Here is a 22,829-nt window from a genome sequence, read left to right as displayed (position 1 = left end):
CTTGCATTCTAATATCATCAAACTTACCTCTAAGACTCTCAGCTTTGGCTCTTAGAACATTTTTGTCACCTCCATAGATAGTGTGTAGAGTATCTCACATTTTCTTTGCACTTTCATAACCCTTGATATCATTAAACCTGGCATAGCTTGGGGTAGAGGCAATCTCCAACATTGTCTGGTTGTGTTCTTTCTTCTTTTTCAGATCTTCAACAATTAAGCCTCTAGTAGGGTCAACATGCTCAACAACAATGGTAGATTTTGCATGATCTCCAAGACCTCGTAGGTGTAGCTTCATTAAACTTTTCTATGCAAGAAAGTTCTCTATTGAGATTGGGTACCTCGCTTTTTGACATCTTGATCTTGTTGCTTCTAGTACCTTCAAACTATAGACACTTAAAATTGTCCTAAAAACTATATTAATTTATTTAATATTTCTCTTAACATTATAATTGATTATTTATTAATTAATTATATTTTTCATATTCTTCTACTTCTTTAATTAAATTTATTTAATTAAATAGGTTCATTTTCTTAATGTATTTAAATTTAATTTGAATACTTACCCTAATGTATTCAATTTATTTAATGCATAGTGCTCCATAAATCTTCTTTTAAATAAATTCTATTTATTTAATTCCCTCCATTCCATTAAATTCTATAATCCTATGATTAAATTAACTCTTATTTAATTTAATCTTAATCCTATCCTAAAACCTAGTCTACACCCATCACTCTCATCCCTCTAAGCCTACCCACTACTTAATCCCACTTATCTACCTTAAACACCTTTTTAATACACCTTTTAGTCCTTAAGTGTTTGCTCACACATGTGTGAGAAGCTCTTGATCCAATAAACCTTCCACTTCATTTATGCCTCTTACATCTCTTACACATTTGTCCCCCACTCCTTCCCCCAAGGTTGCTCACACATGTTGGAGCACACCTTGAGCCTCTCAAACATTAAATTCCCTTTTTGACTTTTGCATGGCTTGTCCTTTAGCCCATGTATCTCCCTTGTGTCACCTATTTTGATGCCACATAGATGCCACCTCCCCAAGGCCTCTCTCAAACCTATAAATAGAGCCCTTCTCTCAAGCATTTTCCATCTTCCTCATTTTGCATTTTTATCATGCTAGTTTAGTGTTAGAGATTTCTAGTGATTTTGTGATTTGCATATTTGCTACTAACCTTTTGGTTATTTTTTTACTTCTTGCATTATTTTCCATATCATGGTAGTATTACATTGTTAGATTTTCTTATTACATCCATCTCCATTATCCATTGAGCACTCTCAAGAATGGTTGCTTCCATAGCCATCTCTTGAAGCATTCTTCATCACTTAGTTTAGTTGCATGTTCATTATTACATTTCATTAACTTGGGATTTAATAGTTGTGTTTGGGAGAGCACATCTACATCCCTCACACTTAAGCACACCAAAAAGGCCTCTTATGGGCACCCTTGTTGAGCTACTTTGAGGTTGTGTGAGGACTCTAATTTGTAGGCTGCATAGTTTGTTCTAAAACTCAAGTAGATTTAGTAGTTTTTCAATTTCATTTATATCTTGAATGCACATGCTACTAACATTTTCTTGTTTACGCATGCTCCCGACAAGTTATATTTTAGCACATAAATTTTGGCACACTTGGTGGGACCCACATCCCTATTTTACCTTCAAAAAATCATCAAAAAATCGTAACCCACTATTAAAATTCATGCATTGTTGTCTTTGCTAGGACACAACATTGTCTGCAAAGATCTGTCATCTCTGCTAATCAGCGTCTACGCATACCATCTTCTACATAGATTGTCATCTCTACCCTTGCTATTTTAAATCCACCTGTCACTACATTAAACCTAAGTCTTAGCATCTTTGATATTTGTAGTGTCATCTGTGTGGTGGGCGGACATTTAAAACTTGCTTTGAAACAAAATTATCATCTGTGATTTTTACAAAGAGTTGTCATCTGCGATCCTTAATTTGTTGTCTACATTGTGTGCCAAGTACTTTGTCATCTCCAAGTTTTAGCATCTTTGCATCTAATCTATCATCTATAACTAAAAAATTACCACTAAACTACTAATCATACACCCCTATTCTATGTCGTCTATGAGTTTTGGCATCTATACAGTTCTATTGTCTAAGAGTTTTGACATCTGCATAGTTATGTCATCTGTGCCTAGTGTCTGTCATCTTTGATTTTTGGTACATTAAATTAATTTTTAAATACTTAATTTGTTAACTGATTGATTGGCAAGGATTTCTAAAAAATGTGTAGTGCAGGAAACAAACTTTGGAGGACTACCTTTTAAGGACTTTAATCATTTAAAAATTTGTAGTGATTTTAATCACTTAAAAGTTTATAGTGATTTTAATCACTTGAACAATTTGTAGTGATTTTGATCACTTGTAAGATTAGATGGTTAATGAACTTGTATGAAATAATCATTTGTCTTTGGAATGTATGTTGCAAAATAATACCTGGAGGCCAAACACACCCTTAAATGCATTAAGATAAAAACATTACATCCAATCTTGAGCACCTTAAGGACATTTACACACATTTCATTAGAATGAATGATGCTCAAACACACTCTCTAATGTCATTAAGAAATGAACAAATTTTTCATTGGAATGCGTGTTTAGGATAGTCAAACAGAATCTTGAATGCCATAAACAAATTGGCATGCTTTCATTGGAATGAATGTTTAGATGGCAAATACTCTCTTGAATGTGTAAGGTCAATGAAGCTTGCTATGAAATATTTGGACTTGGTGCTTAAAATCAACTCACTCAATCTTGAATGACTTAAATAAATTGGTTTTATTTTCAGCAATTTTCTTAAGTTCATGATTGATTTACTTTTGTTGATGAATCCACACTTTTCATTATGTTGACAACGTTGTCAAGTTGGAAAGAACAATGCATGCTTAAACACAAGTGTCTTCAAGAGTAGATTACAAAACTTAAAGCTTCATTGGGAAAGAACAAGTGTCTTTTAACCCCGAGGCCACTTATGTATTCTCTCCTCTGATGCCTTCAAGCGATCTTGAGTGCAAAAGAAATAAGTAGTATTTTTTTTTTTTTAGGAGGCCTACTTGGGGATTTCATCACCCCTTGGGATGACCTCAACTCTAGTGTTCTAGTGGAGTATAAATATTGGGAGATAAATCAAAAGACACCTCTCTTGGAAGTAAAATCTTGTCACTCATGGCTAAACCCTAAAGAACTTTATACCTTTAGGAAGTGAAGGAAGATATTTGGGTTATCGTCTCCCCCTTGGCTGTGTGGCATTATTTTCTTTCATCTACAAATTTGGGCCTCACGTACCTTGTGTATATCAAGGATGCCCCCTAGATAATCCTTGTACATCCTAGTGGTAGCCTTATTAGGATTGTTGATGTGTTCAACATGCTTGATTGGTTAAACATCCAAAACCAACACCAAACATCAAACAAGTTCAAAAAACAAGTGAAATGGTGAGCTAAAATTTCAGTGAGTGAAATAGTGGCAAGTGGGTCCTCTTGACTCACGGTTATTTTCAAGAGTTTCTATATTTCATCTAGCATTTTAAATTGGTTGAATCTTCTAATTACAATTTTTTGCAAATTTTTTGTACTTGAAACTGGGTCTATTTTGTTCCTACCATGATCGACAAAGTCAGGCCTAAGAAAGTGAAATTATCCAAACCATTTCCTTACAAGGAAAGGAAAAACCTAGCACATAGTGATAAACAATTTTGATATGCTATCAAAGACATCAAGAAAGAAGAAGTTGAACAAGACCATTATGATAGAATCAAATGCAATGCTAAACTTTGAAATTGGTCTGCCTTCCCTAGAGTAAACCCAAAATTTTTTTTCCTAGTGAGAGAGGATTGAGTTAACAGCATAGTGACCATAACACCTTCATTTTCCACATCAACCCCATTTCCCAAATTTCTAGTCTTCTATTTGCAAAATTTCCTCTAGAGAGCCTAATCATTTGAACCTTAATCTTTTGGGTATAGGGACATCTTAGTCACAAAACTTTTGATATTACAACAGTAGACCTTTATCCATAAGCAAGCATTTATCGTAGTTACACTCACTCATTTGGGATCACAAGTCCATCTCCAAATAGCGGGTACTCAATTTGGTATCTTGTCTTGCCTAAAGATCACTTGACCATCTTTGGTAGGAGAAAGATACTTTTATCCTATAATCACACTTCATTTGCTAAATCAAGATCTTTTGTTTACATTTAGGTTGTTGGCCCCTTTTATCACATAAGGTTCAATGACTCTCCCACACATTGTTCTCTTTCTTCCATAATCTTTCACCCATTGGTTTGGTCACTATTGTATGGTACATACATGATCTGATAGATTCATATCTAATCTCATGTCTTGTTTGTTAGAATCATTAAGGAAACAAGAGATGGAGAATCCTTTTCCTCTTTGATTAGCCTCACTAGAGAGCACATTTCCCTCTAGTTTGAACTTTGGCATGCCTAGCTTAACATCCACACAAGAACCAAAAGATCCTTTTCGCAACACAACTTTAGGAAGTAATTCACATGATGACAAAGAAGTATACCAAGAGGAAGATCCTATTGACAACAACAATATCCCTAGTGATGTTTCAACATTTCTTGCAGATCCATACAATTTGGAAATGATGGGAAAGTCTATTAGGGTAAAATAGATTGAGATCTTCCTAAACTTGGTTAAAGATGGTGTTAATGTCCCCATGAGTTTTGATGAGAGCACCTTGTTTAGAAAAATTACGAAGGATGGTGCTCTCGTGTGACCAACTTCAAACATAGCCCAAACATCTAGCAAAGAGAAGGGGCCTATGGTGAGAACTAGTTCCATACCTACATCAAGTGTCTTAACACAACCAGCATTCCAATTAAGTGTGGAACATATCCAACAAATCATCAGTGTTATGCCCAACACTACTAATGTTAGTATTTGCAGTCAACCTTGATAGGTCCAACTATAGAATGCTTAAACATTGGGCAAGTGCCTACTCAACATATGGCAATTCCAACACAAACAATGTATTCTTCTTATTTGTAAATGCTAACAAGTATGGTGAAAACATCTGTGCCAATTCCAACAACTACATATCAATACATTGAAAAAAGTGGAGCAATTCCACCAGCTCATAATACATTTGGGACTCCTTACAACTTGGGAGGTGGGTTTATTAATTCCCAACAATCACAAATGCAACCAAACTAAGATCTAGCCCAACAATTGAATGAATTTCAAAACTTGGTCCATACCATGAGCAACAAAGGGGTGAAGGATTTTTTTTTTGAGGAAATTTTCCCCTTTCCATTTGATAGATCTATTAACATGATCCCATTTCCACCAAACTTTGAGATTCCTAAATTTGACAAATACACAGGAGAAGCATGTCATGTCACACATCTCAACAAATTCTCTATTTTGTGTCAAGAAGTAGCCTATAGTGAGGATTATCTTAAGATGCTCTTTATACAAAGTCTTGGAGGCCCTGCACTAGAGTGGCTAATGGACCTACCCAAGGGGTCCATTACTTCCTTCAATGATTTAACATGGAATTTTGTAGCATAGTACTCTTAAAACATTAAACATCATGCCTCATTAAGTGATTTGTGCAACATAAAACAATGAAACGGTGAAACATTTGCCAACTTTCTACAACAGTGGAGACATCTTGCTAATTGCATTCCATATAAAATTGAGGATTTTCACCTTGTGGATATATTTATCAAATACTTGATACCAGAGATGTCTTTCCACATGAAGATGGCTAGTCTTGAGGACTTTGCCTCCTTAGTCAAGAAAGGCAAGAACATTAAAAATGAACTCCTAGACAAAGGTTCAATTAAACATTATAGTTCTTCATCCTCAAACAATGACATGGAAAACAACAACAAACCCAAATTTTGGTCTAAAAAAAAAAGGTACAAAACCTCCAAGTGTACCCATGATGGTGTCACTGATGTTAAAAGTGTACAAAACCTCCAAGGAGGGAACAACAACAATTCAAACCATGACAATAAGAATCAAAACAATCAACAATCTTGTAATCAAACACAATTTTTCCTTGCAAAAACAACAATACCAATAGTAATTACAACCATGACTATGACCAAAATAGGAAGTTCACTAACTTTAGTGAACCCTTGGATGCCATATTCCAAAAACTAGTGGACCACAATTTGATGGTGTTTCCCAACACACAAACCTTTGATAAAAATCAACCCAAATAAAAATGGTATAGGGAAAATGAATATTGCAAATACCATCGCATCAAAGGACATGACACAAACAACTATATAAAACTCAAGGTCTTCATTCAAAATCTTGTTGATGATGGAGAAATTGAGGTGGAAGGGGGACCACCCTCTAAAAATGCTAAACTGGAGATATTTCAAAAGTCATTTCCTGACCATAACAATGACAATAACAACAAAGAAAAATGTAAACTAAGCTTCCACATCAAATGCAATCCACTATGACTATTCTACTAACCACATATTAGGGTTTGAGTCCTTGTGTGGTAAAATAGAGACAAATGATATATGTGGTTTTGATTCCATGTGTGGTCACATTGAAGAGGTAGACATGCATGTGAATACCCTTGTCCTACAAGTAGCAGATTGTGATGCAACCACTCGATAAGGAAGAATCACTTTGCAAGTTGCCACTCCCAACCCCACTAATCCATCAGTTCGACATGCACCTGTTGTGCCATCCACCTCACAAAGACCAGCTTCTTGCTATGATGTATTGTCCCAGTTAAGGAAGACTCCTGCACAAATATCCATTCTAGAATTCCTCACCACCTCACTCATCTAAAAAGAGATTTTGGAGACTACTCTTTTAGAGTCTCATGCTCTTGAAAACATTAATGCCTCCCAATTCATTTCCATGATTGGAAACCTTACCACACAACAACACCTTGTCTTTATAGACAAAGATTTCCAAGTTCCTAACCAACACCATAATTTATCACTCCAAATTGAAGTCCTTATATAGTGACATAAGATAAAAAGAGTCCTTATAGATAATGGATCTGATTTGAACCATTGTACATTGAAGATGATTCATTTCTTGGGGCTTCTAGAGGACCTCCTAGATATCAATAAAATGATAACAATCAAAGCATATGAAGAAAGAGAAAGAGAATCAAAAGGAGTTATCATGTTACTATTGGAAATCTAATTAAAAAGATCATTGTGAGAAGAAGATTGATTGAACAAGGGAGATTTTTGATAAAGAATGTTTTCAATCATTGTTTTGTCATTGATGTCAAACCTACTATTTGTAGTAATGACAATTTCTTATATGATTCAAGTACTATCACTTAGTTTATTGATGAAGAGAATTTAATCAACAAGATGTAACAAAAATACCTAAGGGAAAGGTTGAATTATGGTTTTGTAATGAAGTACAAGGATCAACTAAGAAAATGGTTAAATGATGTATTGATAACATACTTGAAGATACAAAGATTGGTCACACTTAGAAAATTTGGAGGAATAAGTTGTAACAAGGTTGACTACAAAGCTTAACTAAGTTCATTAGTAAGTGTCGGGAAAGTTAGTTCAAGCCAAGAAAATTTTTAGTTAGAGCTGAGCAAACAGAAAATCTAGTGTGTGCCAAGTGATACAGAAGGAGCCGAGTGTGTTTAAGTGCCGAGCATTAAAAAAATTTGATGGATGCTGAGTGAGCTCACAGTAGGTGTTGAGCACCAGTAAAATGTAGTTGATGTTAAGTAACATAGTATGTTCCAAGGACCAGAATTTCAATAGTTTCAAGCTACTGCATTATTGGAAATGTTAAAGATTCACCAAATCTAAGCTGACAAAGTTGTTACCTTAAATTTTGTGAACCAGTTGGAGGATAAGGATGATAAGTTGGTGGCACTGAATTCTATGTAAATCATTTTTGAGTGAATTCAAGAGGATTCTTCATGATGTTTCTAGAAGGAACAAAAGATGGGTTAGATTCAATGAATCCTACCTAATCCATTCAAACTAAAATTAAAGGAGGGAAGAATCAAGGGGGAAAAGAAGTTCTAGATTTATATTTAAGGAGTCACAGGCCAAGAACCAAGAGTTTTTGGTGTGCCAAATTGCAAAGTGGCTGAAGGGTGTCAAAGAGAAGGCAACTAGGAGAAGGAAGAATAGAGCGCAGAGACTCTACTTTGATTAGTGATCAGAAAGAGAGGATTGCAATGGTACATTGAGAATGGAGACTCAAGGAGAAAAAGCTTGAAAGGAGGGAAAGTTGTCAGAGCTATAGAGATTGAAAGTCTAGCAATGTTATGAGATGAATGGTGATCTAAAATCTGCAAGATAAGTTGTATGCTATAATCAGGTCAAAACCCCTTATTGTTACTCTCTAGCAATTGTATCAATTAGGGTAAAAATCCTATGGACTTAGGTTGGTTTAACAACTATTTGTAAATCCTTTAATAGGGTGACATTCCAAGTGAATGTTCTAAAGTCCTCTAATAAGGTCCACTTCTAACATGGTGGTTAAATCCTTTAACCAGGTCACATTTAACAGTATGTTGTAGCCTTTAACAGGGTAGGCCTTTCATAGGGCATCACTTCAAAAGAGTGAGAATTGAGTAGCATATTACTGGTGGTTTTTCCCAAATTGGATTTCCACATAAATCATTGTGTTATGTGTTGATCTTTTCATGTGTTATGCTTGCATGTTGATATACAATAACTTGTTGAATAGGAAAGTTAAAGCCTAGATGAATGAATAGTTTGATGGGCATACTTTACTTGATAAAAATTTTGAATTGGACATTTGGACCTTAAATAACTAATTCACACCCCCCCCCCCCCCCCTCTTAGTTATTGTAAAGCATTTCTAATAGTTACCACTAAAGGTTGGGCCAGCTATCATAAATATTGAATGTCGTGTCCTAGATTTGAACTTGCGATATAAAAAATTTCTTGGTCAACCATGGATACATACACTCAAAGTGGTACCATCTAGATATCATCAATGCTTGAAATTTCCCCACCAAGGAAGAGATGTCACAATTCCAAGCGATCCTTTACCTTTTGTCTTTTGTAAAAGATTGGAAGGTGCACCAACAAATTTTTGTCCAATTAGTGATTTTCTAAGGTTATAGATAAATCTCTCACCATAACGGAATCACTTTCCACAATAGTGCTAGAGTTATCCAATAATGATTCTAGTTTTTGCAAAGGAAAAGAGAAGGTCAAAGATACTAAGGTCAATACTACAAGGAAGAAGGTTACTTTTGGTAACCTAGGAATGGGAGAGTATAAGATTGAAAATCCCTTGTGTGTTGAACAACTACCACTCTCCTCGTTCATATGGAAAACCTTCACAACTACCACCTTATGAAAATAAGGATAATATTCATGTTAACAAAACAACATTTGAACATTGGGGTTCACTTAGTGATGAACACATGGAATCTAATATCCTAGATTGGCTATATTTTGATGGAAAAGATGAACTTGTGAAATTCCCCAAAGATAAATATGTTAAGACTCCTCCCATTATTAAAAACATGGGATATCATGGTACTAGCCTTGGACCAAAAGAAGGTGGAATCAAACAACCCTTTGAGGCTAATAGCTATCCTAAAGGACGTGGTTTAGGCTTCATTAAACCCAAGGTATCCTTTGCTGACAACTATTGTATGGTTGACCCTAATTTTGAGACTAAAGAGGAGGAATTCTTCGAAGTATCCTTCCAATACATTGAGGATGACCTAGATAACCATGTTCATGCCATTACCATAGCTGACCTTTTGTCCACTGACCTACCTCTCACCAACCCCAACATGATAGACTATGACCTTCAAGACACATTGCCAGCTCTCAATATCTATAACTCTGATGAACCAGTGATGGCACTTTTTGGCCTTAAGAATCTCCAAGATTGTGAACTTGAGATCCAATACAATGAGGAAGCCTACTTTGGTAACCAAGTCAACTCTCTTAGTCACAAAAGTGAAAAAGAAAATAAAAATTGAAAAATAGAAGAAACATCCTCTAGTGAAAACTCTTTTGGAGCACTTTTGGATGACAAAAAAGATAAATAAAGGATGCATCTTCAGTGAAAACCTCCTAGAGGCACTAGAAGAGGGAGAGATTGACTTGCCATTTAGAACTTTACCACTAGAAAAGTCATCTATATTGAATGAGGACATAATTCTCATCAATTTGGGTATGGAGGATAACACAAATCACCTACATTGTAGCTACCTTAAGTCCCAAAGAATGAAAGGCAATGACTAAGTTCTTACAAAAGGGTAAAGTCAATTTTGCATGGACATACAAAGACATGCCTAGTTTAGACACAGATTTGGTTGTGCATCACTTAACAGTAGATCCAAGATTAAACCTATAAAGAAAAAGTTGTGTAAAATGCATCCTAAGGTAGCACTTATAGTCAAAGCAGAACTGCAAAAAATGCTAGAGGAAAAGTTTATCCGCCCTATTGATTATCTTGAGTGGGTTTCCAACATTGTTCCTGTAGGGAAAGCATCTAGGGGCATTCACGTCTGTTTGGATTTTCTAGATTTAAATCTTGCATGTTCTAAGGATAATTTTCCACTTCCTAAGATAGAAATCATAGTGGATTTGACTGCCGGACATGAGATGTTGTATTTAATGGATGGTTTCTTTGGTTACAATCAAATCAAAGTTGCAGAAGAAGATCAACATAAAACAACATTTAACACTCCATGGGGGACCTTTTGTTACCAGGTTATGCCTTTTGGCTTGAAGAATGTCGGTGTCACTTATCAACACGCAATGACTACAATATTCCATGACCTTCTCCATGTCATAATGGAGGACTATGTTGATGAAATCCTAGGAAAATAAAAGACACGTGATTCCCACATTGATGTGCTCACTAGCATTTTTGAAAAGTTGAAGAAATATAAAGTGCGCCTTAATCCAAAGAAGTGTGTTTTTGGGGTCAAATCAAGCAAGTTGTTAGGCTACATTGTGTCAAGGAGAGGTATTGAGGTAGATCCTACGAAAGTAAAAGCCATCATGAAAATACCTCCACCTACCACATTGAAACAACTCCATAGTTTTTAGGGAAAGTTACAATCCATCAGATGGTTTGTGTACCAGTTGGTAGATAAGGTCCATTCACTTCAACATTTTCTTTGCAAAGACTAAGTTTCAATGGGATTTCCTATGTCAGAAAGAATTTGAACAAGTTAAGGTATACTTGGATAATCCTCTAGTTCTAGTCCCTCCAATTGCAGGACGATCGTTGATTCTATACATTTCAGCCACTTCAATTGCCTTAGGTGTCCTTTTGGCACAGCTAGATGACAATGGTAATGAGCAAGTTATATACTTTCTTAGTTAAACATTAGTTGGCTATGAGTTGAATTACACTTCTATTGAGCGAGCTTATTTTGCAGTAGTCTTTTACACATAGAAACTACACCATTATATGCTTAATCACACTACACATCTCATTGCCAAGATAGATCCACTCAAATATTTTCTATCAAAAGCCTCCCTCACTAGTTGAGCTACAAAATGGGTCTTGATTTTAAGTGAATTTGACATTGTCTATAAGGATCTTAAGGCCATTAAGGGACAAGTAATTGCAGACTAGCTTGTTGAAGCTCCTCTTCAAGGAGACCATCCCATTATAGCAGACTTTCCAGATGACACAATTATGATTGTTACCCCTAGTACACAGTGGAAGCTATTTTTTGATGGTTCCTTCATATAAAAGGGATCGAGGGTAGGAATTTTGTTTGTTACATTACAAGGAGACCTCATTCCTAAGTCTTATAAGATTTCATTCCCTTGCATAAACAATATAGCTGAGTATGAAGGATTGGTCACAGGGCTGCATCACTACTACATTTGACCTTATTTTTCTACCAAAATTTTTCATCATCAACTAAAAAAATTTAGGTTGGTTGGAATGTAGAAGGAAAAAAATTCTTTTTTTTACATCTAAGCCCCATGTTGGTCAAAATTTTGACCAACACAAGGCTTAGATGTAAAAAAACAAAAACATTTTTGCGTGCACGGGTTCATTTGTGTTTTGTTGGTTTTGATCACAATAGGCATTGAGGGAATGGAGATTGTTGCTGCAAATGTGTTTTCTACTATCCAGGTAAGTGCGGACTTATCCAATCCAAACAACTTTACATGCATGATCTGAACAACTTGTTATTGACAAAATTGTGAGTTTCGATCCATACCTGCAAAGTCAATACATGGGTTCATGTGTTTATTAGTATTTTTAAATTGAGGGTTTATTACTTTTGTCTTATCGATGTGTAATCTCATTGCAATACATTTTAAATTAGAGGCACAATCCCTAACTGTGAAGGAGTTCAAACAACATGGGTTTTCCTACATCTATAGCGACACTCATGGTGGTGAATGAGATCTACAAACAAGTGCCATCTATTCTTATTAAAGTGATAAATGTCAAAAAAATTACTTTGACACCTATGAGCTCTACCTTTTTCCCTAACACATACAATCTCTAAATACTTTTGAGGTAAGCCCTTTCACATTTTATTTCAATTTGTTTAATTTGAATCATGGCATGGTACGAGTCTGATTTTTCCCTACATTTACCACACCCTAAATGGTGGAATTTTTTCTTCCCACCCATTAAGATCTTCTAGTCTTAAAACTATAGAGATTTTTCCATTTTTGCTTGTCATTTTCTGAATATTTGGCTTCTTTGTCTCTCAAATCACAAAACTGTCGAATCATAACTATTTTGGCTTTTTGGCTTCTAATGTACAAGTTTGTCTTCGTAATAAAATGCCTATAGTAATGTCAATGAAATTCATATAGATTATGTATACATGTAATTACTATTTTGTGATTTAAAAAAATTAAAAATCCAACATATTATTCTAAAAATCATGCAGACTAATCTCTATTAGAATATGCCCCTTAGGTATTATTTTGATTTTCTTTTCTTGAGAATCATTGAAATGACATGAATTAATTCTCTAGTATTCCCATCAGGAATATTATGTAATGCAACATCATGAGTATACAAGTTTTCTTAGTTTTGTATACTTCTTATCTTTGAAATTTTGTATACTACTATACTCTTCATGATTCTAAAGTTGTATACTGCTTATCTTTGAAGTTTTCTTTCAAATCCAAAACAAAATTGCATTACAAATGGACTATGGAAATTTGATATTGTTAATTTTGCATGCATGTCTAATATGGCTCATGTTGAACGTGAGGAGAAAGACCCCACCATAAACATACAACTTGTTTAACACAAGTTTTTATCTTTAGTCCAATAATTCTTTGATGTGCACTTCATATCTTCTTCTGGCTATATAAGTAAGAAGATCATTTGTTTCACTTTAAATAAGTTTTAATGGGTTGTTAAAGCATAGTTTCTTTGAAAGCATTAGAATAGTTGTGCTTGGGAACTTGTAATGGGTTTCAAGTCACATTGCTGCCATAGGAAGGATCTTTGGTGCTCCAGCTATGGATGTTGGAGAGAAATCCCTCATCTTAACTTGGTTGGTAAGTAAAACTATCTATTGTCAAACATAAATTTCACTCATTTTGTATGGTCTCTGTATAAGGTTATTAATAGTTATGGTTTTCATAATTCTTCTTTTATGCTATTTCATTTGTGTCATAAATATTTCACTTTGTTTTTACCTCTTTGTATGTTAAGATTCTTGGATTTAACATTTATTAATATTTATCAGAGAAGAGGTTCATATTCCATAATGTATCATCAGAATGATATCGAGTTAGAAAACAGAGTGGTCTCAAACATTTTACTTGATTTTTAGTTCTTATAATGTTAAGACTCTTACATTTGCAAAATATCAGCTCATACTTCATAATCTATTATCACATGAGTTTGAGTTTGAGTAAAGAATCAAATTTTATAATGTATCATCTAATTGAGATTGAGCTGAAGAAAAAAATTGATCCTAAAAAATTCTTCTTGACAAATTTCTAATAAAATTATGAAGTTTTATGTTAATTTGTTTTGTGATAGACATTATATAACATTTACTATCTCAATAATCAATACCTTAGATGAAGTTTCCTACTGTATTATAAGAATAAAATGGAACTGGAAAAAAGATAACAAAATCTTGATATCAATAAATATTATAGAATTGGTATCTAGAAATCTTAGCATAATAATATTATAGAATTTCATACTACCAATGTTTTTTTCTTTTATAATTGGAGAGGTTTCTCTCAACTATTCTATTCTAGTCTTATTGACCTTGATCAATTAATAGACATAATATTTTTTTTGAAAACCTTGTGTGAACATAAGAGTTTGCTTCATATTCAGGGCTTCAAAAATGTGGAAAAAAATGTAGGAACTATCTGAACCATGTTTGAAATGAAGTGCCTCCTCCCTTCCTCAGCAAAACCACATCTTTAAAGCACCCTCAGCAGTTAAAAATAAGTAGTTTTTTTAGTGTTCTTGAAATCTCAATTCCATACATGTATTCAAGTTTATGTGAAATGTAATACATTTTATATATTAATTAAATAGGTGGTCCATGAAAGCCAAACTACTTCCTAGCAGAATAGATAGTAAGATTGGAAAAGTGATTTGGAATTCTTGTGTGAAGAAGAAAAAAAATTCAAATGGGCATTGGTCAAAACAATCATATATCGAAGAATTCATCAATTGCTTTGCAGATCAGAGAAAAAGAATCATCTTAGACTGAGAATAATATTGAAGATTGTTCTACTAATTCTATGAAGGAGATGGACCTGCAAATAGAAAGAAATGGTTCTTATGATATGAATATCTTAGTAGAGTCGACACAAGATTTGAGCTGACTTAGAAATTACCAAAAGAAAAACTTCCATGGAATCCATATATAGATTTGACTCAAAAATTACCTTGCTAATCATTTAAGAAAGTATGTACACATTGTAGTTGATTTCAGCTGGGTGAATGATTAACTCATCATTTGATTTTCCTTTAGAAGTAGTCTAAATTGATCAATCATGTTATATCCACATATTATCAGTTTACTCCATGACTGAACATTTTACAAGTTCTGTCTAATCATTTTATACCCACATATTATCAAAATTTTGGGAGTCAACTCTTAGTAAAAAGATAAACATTTTCTTTTTTAAAAAAATTATGTAAACATGAAGAAATTTCAATTTTTTTTGTTTTTCATACATTTTTTAGTCAATAAAATGTTGGTTATCAGTTTTTCTTGTATAGTATTGAAGTGGCCCATTTCTCCTTTTTATCAGCTCAGCCAAATGAAACATAAAAAAGAGGTTACAGGGTCAATTTTCATTGGCACTTTAAAGTTAAGAATGATTTCCTTCATAATGTAGTGGTGACCTAAAATAGGAACACTTTTATCTATTGCTCTTTATTACTAAATGGGCACTAGTATTTAGATGAAATTGAATAATTTGATAAAATCTTTCTGAGTGAAGATTCATTATATGTGTTTCAGGGATCAAGGAGAGTTCATTGATATGAGAACAAGGCACTGCCGAGTTGAAACAAAGAAAATGTGCCCTACATTGATCTTCAAGCTTGTCACTCTACAAAAAAAAATTGATTGTTAGTTAGATAGACCTACATATAGCTTATGTGGGAGCTTTGCTTTCCAATTTTACAAATTTTGGTCAAAAATTTGTTACCCACATGCCTGAAAATTTATTTCTAAATAACTATTTTTTTAGTTATTTTAGATTTTTTTTTAAATTTCATTTTAATTACTTTCTACTCTAATCTACTCTTTCTCTAATTTTTGCCTCATCCCGTGCAATACATTTCCTTTGAACTAATTTTTTCCTTCCCCATTGTGCTTGCTCCTTTGTTCAACAGCTTGCATATAAGTCTCATAAGGTAGATGCACATAAAACATGTAAAAAAATTTATCATCTTTGAATAGATGTTTGAAATCTATTCAAAATCTCCAATTTTCTCCCATTTTGCTACATGAGACTGAATTTCTTGTGTCATTTGTCTGGTGCATTATCTTTGTATCTGTACTCTTCATTCTAAACTTTCTATATAAATGTGTTGCTCCCTCTGCTATAGTAAAGCTTTTTTCCATGCAGTATACAACTTTAATTTCTATGGAATGCAACATCATGAGTATACATGTTTTCTTAATTTTGTATGAAATAGAAATTATCATCTTCATCTTCAATTGGCTTTGAGGGTGAAGCTTGTTTGAGGTAAGTCAACCGTATGCTAAACTTGACACATCTTTTTGTTCCAATAAGTTATTGTTTCCTACTTAGGTTCTATCTAAAATTTGCTAAATCTTTAGGCTCTCATGCATATGTATAGAGGACACTGTGAACAAGGATGGTTTGGATAACTACTATTTCTTATTCATAATGGACGATTGAAAGGTTTATGAAAGTAGAATAATGCTTTTCTCTTTGGTTTGGAGCATGGTAAATAACTAACATCATAAATAACTAACGTCATTCAATTCACATTGCAAGGCATATGGTAGTGGAAAGGAAGACAATCCTTTGTGTGATGTCCCTGGATTTGAAAATGCACACATGAAGCTTTTACGATATGTCATTATTTTTAGTCGATTATAGTTTTTCAACTTAGATAATAAATGATGTTTTTTCAATAATGAATTGATTTACATCTTTTGAATTACTCTATTGTAGGGTCATGATATTTGTGCCATGCTAAATGGTGTTGCTATTATGGATGGTGCATTGCTTTTGATTGCAAGCAATGAGAACTGTCTTCAGCCCCAAACTTCAGAGCACCTTGCTACTGTAGAAATAATGTGTCTTCAACATATTATTATTCTATAGAACAAAATTGACCTAATCTAGGAGAGTGTAGCAAACAATTAACACGAGGCAATTCAAAAATTTATTCAGGTAAGTTGAAATTTATTCTGTTCATTTTAAATATATTTAATCTTGATGCTAAATGCATTGATGATTGTTACCAATTCTCATATTGGCATTTGTTTTTCCTTCTGATTCTAAGGTGTTGTAAATGTTTTGGTTCTATTAGGGTACCATTTTTTTTGCAGCAAATAGATGCATTTCTATACCTATCAAAGATGGTTCACAAGGTACGTGCATATTCCATAATTGCTAAGTCAGATACAATCACATATAATTATTCAAATTGCTAGGGTCTATTGCAGTCACAACCTTGTTAGATTCATTGTACTCCATTGTGGCATTGAAATTACAATTGTAAATATATATATGCTATTCCTCATGGACCTCATGGAGATTAGAAACCTTATATTAATTGGTGGCTTTGACCCAAAAAATTTTGGTTGCATCTGCATCACTCACTTAGTTGATGGTTCAGTTTTTCACAACATTTGTTTTTTTGGGAAATGAATTGGCAAGGAAATTCGGCAATGTGTTTTCAAATCCTAAAAAATTCAATGTTTGAACCTTCTTTCCTTTTTGTTGAGATCCCAGGTTTGTCATTCCTCTTGTGCAAGTTTTGATGGTTTTTTCTCTATCAGGTAAGTTGAACTAAAGTATTCAAAAAAACCATGAAATTGACCTTGGGTTTTGTCATGGAAATGTTTTATTGTTCTCAAATTGTGCTCATTTTTTAATACAACAAAAATGATAGATGCAAAATGGGTTTCTGCTCAGGTGCAAGTTGTTGTCACTAAGAAGAGACTGGTAACTACTTTTCTCTAAATTACTAATAATGGAGTTTTGATTTTGTTAGAATTCACAACTTCAAAGTTGTGTGTTTTACTAGTTAAGTAGTTTCTTATCCGCTTGTTTTGACTCTTTTAGATTTTCTCATGCAAGAATCTTATAGAAATGGTTGATAATAGAAGTGAGAGATGTTTTGTTCAAGCTTTTGAAAGGAATATAAGATTATTGTAAGCTCAATAATCATCTTGTTTATCAAGCACTACTTTTATTTCTTTTTTTGAAGCTGGTGTTGTGTCAGTTTCAAAGGTAACTAGCAAAGATAAGTTTTCTCAGTCTTAGACAGCATTAGACTCTCATTGGTGTAATAGATATCTTAAGATCACTATATGATTTGCAAGTCTTTGATACACTTATTTGATGATGAATGTGCATCCACAAGAGGGACTCTAGGTTTGATGTTCTTGAGATTAATCACAACGCACAAGATTTTAATTTCTATTTATACAACTCACTTGAGGAATTGCTATGTACCAGGATTTATATCTTTCATGTTTATTGAAGACAAATTCAAGTTAAATTCCTAACTTCACATGATGGCACCAAAGATAATTTAAAATCATATGAAGAAATTTGTAGAGATTTTATCTAAGGTGTCCAACCTGAGTAAATTATTTTCAACATTCATGTTGTAAAGACACCTTTAAAATTTCCTAAGGCATTTGAAATGTATTGTTTTAGACAAACAATTGCACTGTGCTTTTTGTATCCAACCCTGAAGTTGGTTTCATGGTGTAGAAACACTTATTGTGTTCTCTAAGGCCTCTCAGTAGTATCATTTCTGAGAGAGCCACATTATATTTACTATTATTTGAAATTTTAGCTTAGTTTAAATGAAAGATGGCTTTTTGGATTATCAAAACACATTGAGATAAGATCTATAAAGTAGGCAATAATGTATGTCAAGTTTCAACAAATAAAATTAGTTGTTAAACTTGTCGCCAATTATTCTTGATACAAGTTGGTGTTGAGTTTCCTTTTTATTATTTTGCAGATCTGTTGCTATTTATTTAATGCGCAATTGTGGAGAACTTTTTAGATTATCGACTTTTGTGTTTTTGAGGTTTTCTTACAAGTAATAAACATTACTTGATTAAAAAATTTACAATGGATTTTAGACTCCTATGGTTCTTCTTGATATGAACATTCCATCTAGCCTAAATTTTCTTTTAGCAAGTTGTTAATTGCAAGTTGTGATAAGGTGGCAAAGATCTTTGAATTGTATTAACTTGAATATTTTGGTTTTTTGGGTCAAAATATCTAGATCAAGACCCCATCATTCCACACATGAATTTCTTGGAGGGTGTTAGACTAGTGACATACAATGGTAACTAGAAAAAGCAATCTGTACAGTAGCAGGCATTCACTTTGAGTCTAATTATTCTAAATTCTCTTGTAGGTGTACACTATATTTGTGTAACACTCTAAAATCTTCTATCCAAGATATTCCATGAGATTGGAATGCTTAGATGCCGGCTTAGAGATCCCTATCCATAGAGTGCAAGAAGTTAGGATTTGAATATGCAAGCTCTCAGCTGAGTCTTAGAAATGTGCTTCTTGCTAGTAAATCATGCAATGGGAGGTTCTTTTAGAGATGAGATGCAAGTGTGAAAATGTCCACCAAGTATGCCTCAATGATGCAATGTAAGATGAAAACTAAGCTAAGATGAGAATGCAAAGTGCAACTACTCTAAGCATGGATGAGAGTATTTCAAACCAACTATTAAGCTATATGAGATAGAATTATTGCAAAATGGAAATTAGACTAGCATGAAAATATGAATTTAAGCTAAAATGCTATGGTATGAAGGAATGAAGACAAGAAAACGGAGTTCTCCACAAAGCTCCAAGAAACCTATTAGAAAACCTATAGCATAACAATATTCAAGAGTGTGTTTCATATGAGAAGAGAGCCCTCTTTTTAAAGAAAATTGGATGGTTGAGATCAAAAGACAAGAAATGGCTAATCAAGGGTGGAGAATAATCCTTGCCTAATTTTTGACATTAAAATGTCCTTAGTCAAAATAAAAGGCTCCACTCATAAAAAATTATGCATTTTTGTAGAAAATGATTTTGTTTTGTCAAAATGGGAGGCTCTCAACACATGGAAAATTACACTTTCATGTGTAGACAAAAATATTGTCAAAATGGGAGGCTCTCAACACATGGAAAATTACACCTTAATGTGTAGAAAAAAATATTGTAAAAATGGGAGGCTCTCAACACATGGAAAATTACACCTTCATGCGTAGACAAAATGATTTAGTCAAAATAGAAGGCTCATTTGTAGACAAAAATGCATTTCTTTTATTTATGAAATAAGAAATGTGTGGATGGATTTTTGAGAATTATATTTGAATTAAAAGGGAGAAAATTCTTTTAATCATATATGTGTTTAGAATATGATGGTCAAACTATAGGTTAAAATCAAATAAATTGATTTTACCTTAATTTTGAAAGTTTATGATCAAACACTTGGTAACATTAGCAAGAAATGCTAGAAGGAGGTTTATGGTCTAGGTAACCATTTTTAGGTGATTACAGTAGGATCACGATGTGTTATTTTTATAACATTTTGATCTATTGAAATAAGTTAAATTGAGTTATTTCACATACAATTATGGTCATATAAATCATTCTTATTAACCTTTCCTTTTGTGATCTATGTGTATAGATACAAGTAACTAGATTGGCTTGTTCATAATAAAGACAAGAACAAGAAGTTGTCCATTGCTTTCATTGAATCAATGAGGGAAGTCATTCATAATGTTTGGCAGGTGACATGTCAGGAAAAAATTGATTATTTTAGATTAGGTTTTTTAGATGAACCAAAGCCCCAAGAATTTGGGAGGTTGCAAGTTCTGAAAAAAGCAGACAAGTATTGCATATGTTGGTGGATTAAGGTGGTTTTATTATGCTTTTCTCTATTGGCACATGTAGCTACTTTCATCATCTAGGGAATGCCAATTCTAATTGACCAGGTTTTGAAATGTTTTAACTTGTGCTTTTCTTTGGAGATCTATAAAATTAAGTTTTCATTTTATTTTCATCATTGATAAATTTGGTATACCATCCAGCTTAATTGAGATGACATTATTTTTTGAATATGTGTTATGATAGTTTTTTGACTTATCCACTACAATTGATGATTTTTCTTGAAATAATTTAGTTTTATATGGAAAATAATATGAGAATAAGCTAGAGGGAGGGAAGCATTAACATTTCTCGATGTGTGTTAATGTGAATGCACATTCATGTATGCGTGTAGTTGTTTCTACATATTTGGCTGAAAATGATTGTGAGTCACTATCATTTTCTAGGTGGTCTGTATATATTTGAAAGTGTTGGAGAAGTAGATGGAGGAGCAACATATATGTAGTTTAGATGCTCCACATTTTTTGCTAAAGTTTATGATCACTTGTTTTTGACTAGCCAGACTAGAATTAATTTTGTTCTTGCATTAGTGTTGGAAGAAAAATTACATGGATGTTGCCTTTCTTTGCTCTATTCATAAAAGTCTTATGTTGTTCCTTGTAGTAGGTGATTATACCAACCTTGGATTGGGAAGCAACAACTTTTAGTGTGAAAGAACTTGTATTTGTGCTTATTGGGTCAATGGGTTTGTTTCCCATTTTTCTCCTACCTTCTGCACCTTCAATGTGGCTAGTTGGAATGGCATTTGGATACAGCATTGGATTCCTAACAATAATGGTAGGAACCAATGTTGGCATGCCCTTGCCTTACTTCATTGGATCTACCTTTTGTAGCCAAATACATGTAAATTTTTGCCCATCATCTTATGGTTCCATGTTGATAAAATTTAGTTGATTGAATTGGTAAGATATCTTATAATGGTCAATATTTCTTTTCTAACATAGAAATGGCTTGAAAGGTGGCCTCAAAAATTTAAATTGACCAGGCTAGTAGGAGAAGGAAATTGGTTCCATCAGTTCTGAGTTGTTGCTCTTTTGAGAATCTCACCATTTCCTTACATCATTTTTAACTATGCTGGTGTTGCTACAAATGTCAAGTATAGTCCATACATAATTGGCTCATTTGCTGGAACTATTCCTGAAGTGTTTGTTACAATCTACAAGTCAGAGATCTTCATCATATGACATTAAATTTGACATTTAAGCATGCCTTTCTTGATCATTAGACTCATTCATGTAAAATCTTGCCTTAAGGTTTTGTAATTTCTTGTTTAAGTAAAACCCTAGTGGCTTCTTTGACATTCTACAAAATTGAATTGCGGTCTTGTTGAATTAAATGATTAGGGATATCCTAGAGGCTATCTTTGGGGAGTTACTAAAGTCAAATTTTGATGTGGCAAAACCTTTTTTTTTCTAGATGGAGCTTGTGTTTTATTGTGCTAAATGCAGTATGCCCAAGGTAGTTCTTTCTTCCTTGGGACTAGGTCCAACAATGAAGGGGAGCTATGGGTGGTGTTAGATGTTCTTAAGATGGAAACATAGTTAGGCTATAAGATTGGAAGTTACATGGTATCATGTCTGAGGCTTTTCTTTTGCATAAATGTTTTGAAGAAATTGCTTCTCTTCACTAGAATTGGGAGTCTAATAAAGTAGTAAATCATTTGGAAAATATGCAAATTACCTTGTTGCCCTTCTCCATGAGGATCAACTCCACAATGATCAGTGATAATTTGAAAGAATGAAATTGCCTCTCTTCTAATCTCTTAGCAGATTATTTACCCCATGTCAAAAATTGTACCCCCAATTTTTGCTCCTCCCTCATATTCATCCACCAATAATTTACAATGATCTAAAAATTATTTTAGGTAGGTTGGAGGATTTCATAATTATTAGAGAGTTTCTAAATGGCTTTGCTACTTGTGTCAGATTTATATTAAAGTGCCTTTAGTGTGTGTGATAGGTGGTTTCTCTAGCTTGGAGCATGTGAGTGGCTTTTTTGGAGGTGAGGCTTGTCTCTTGCTCTAGAATGTTCAAGCTACATTTTAATGCTTTGATGATTTGGCCCTTTCAGAATGTTGATGCTCACATAATGGATGTCCTATTTACAATCACCATCTATGAATACTTTTTTCATCCCCAATCAGTACACTCATAGATTTGGTTAAGCTGGTCCTTGGACAAGATGGATTTGGT

At 33.6% G+C, this 22,829-nt stretch overlaps 1 pseudogene; it reads left to right on the top strand.

Annotated features, from left to right (window-relative positions):
* The first annotated feature begins 12,097 nt into the window (after window positions 1–12,097).
* On the top strand, window positions 12,098–21,821 carry LOC149528008 (uncharacterized; annotated as a pseudogene).
* Window positions 21,822–22,829: the final 1,008 nt, after the last annotated feature.

Source organism: Cupressus sempervirens, chromosome 11 (assembly GCF_028749045.1).
Source record: "Cupressus sempervirens isolate cs-2001-9-10 chromosome 11, ASM2874904v1, whole genome shotgun sequence".
NCBI lineage: Eukaryota > Viridiplantae > Streptophyta > Pinopsida > Cupressales > Cupressaceae > Cupressus > Cupressus sempervirens.
This window is presented reverse-complemented; position numbering and strand designations above follow the sequence as displayed.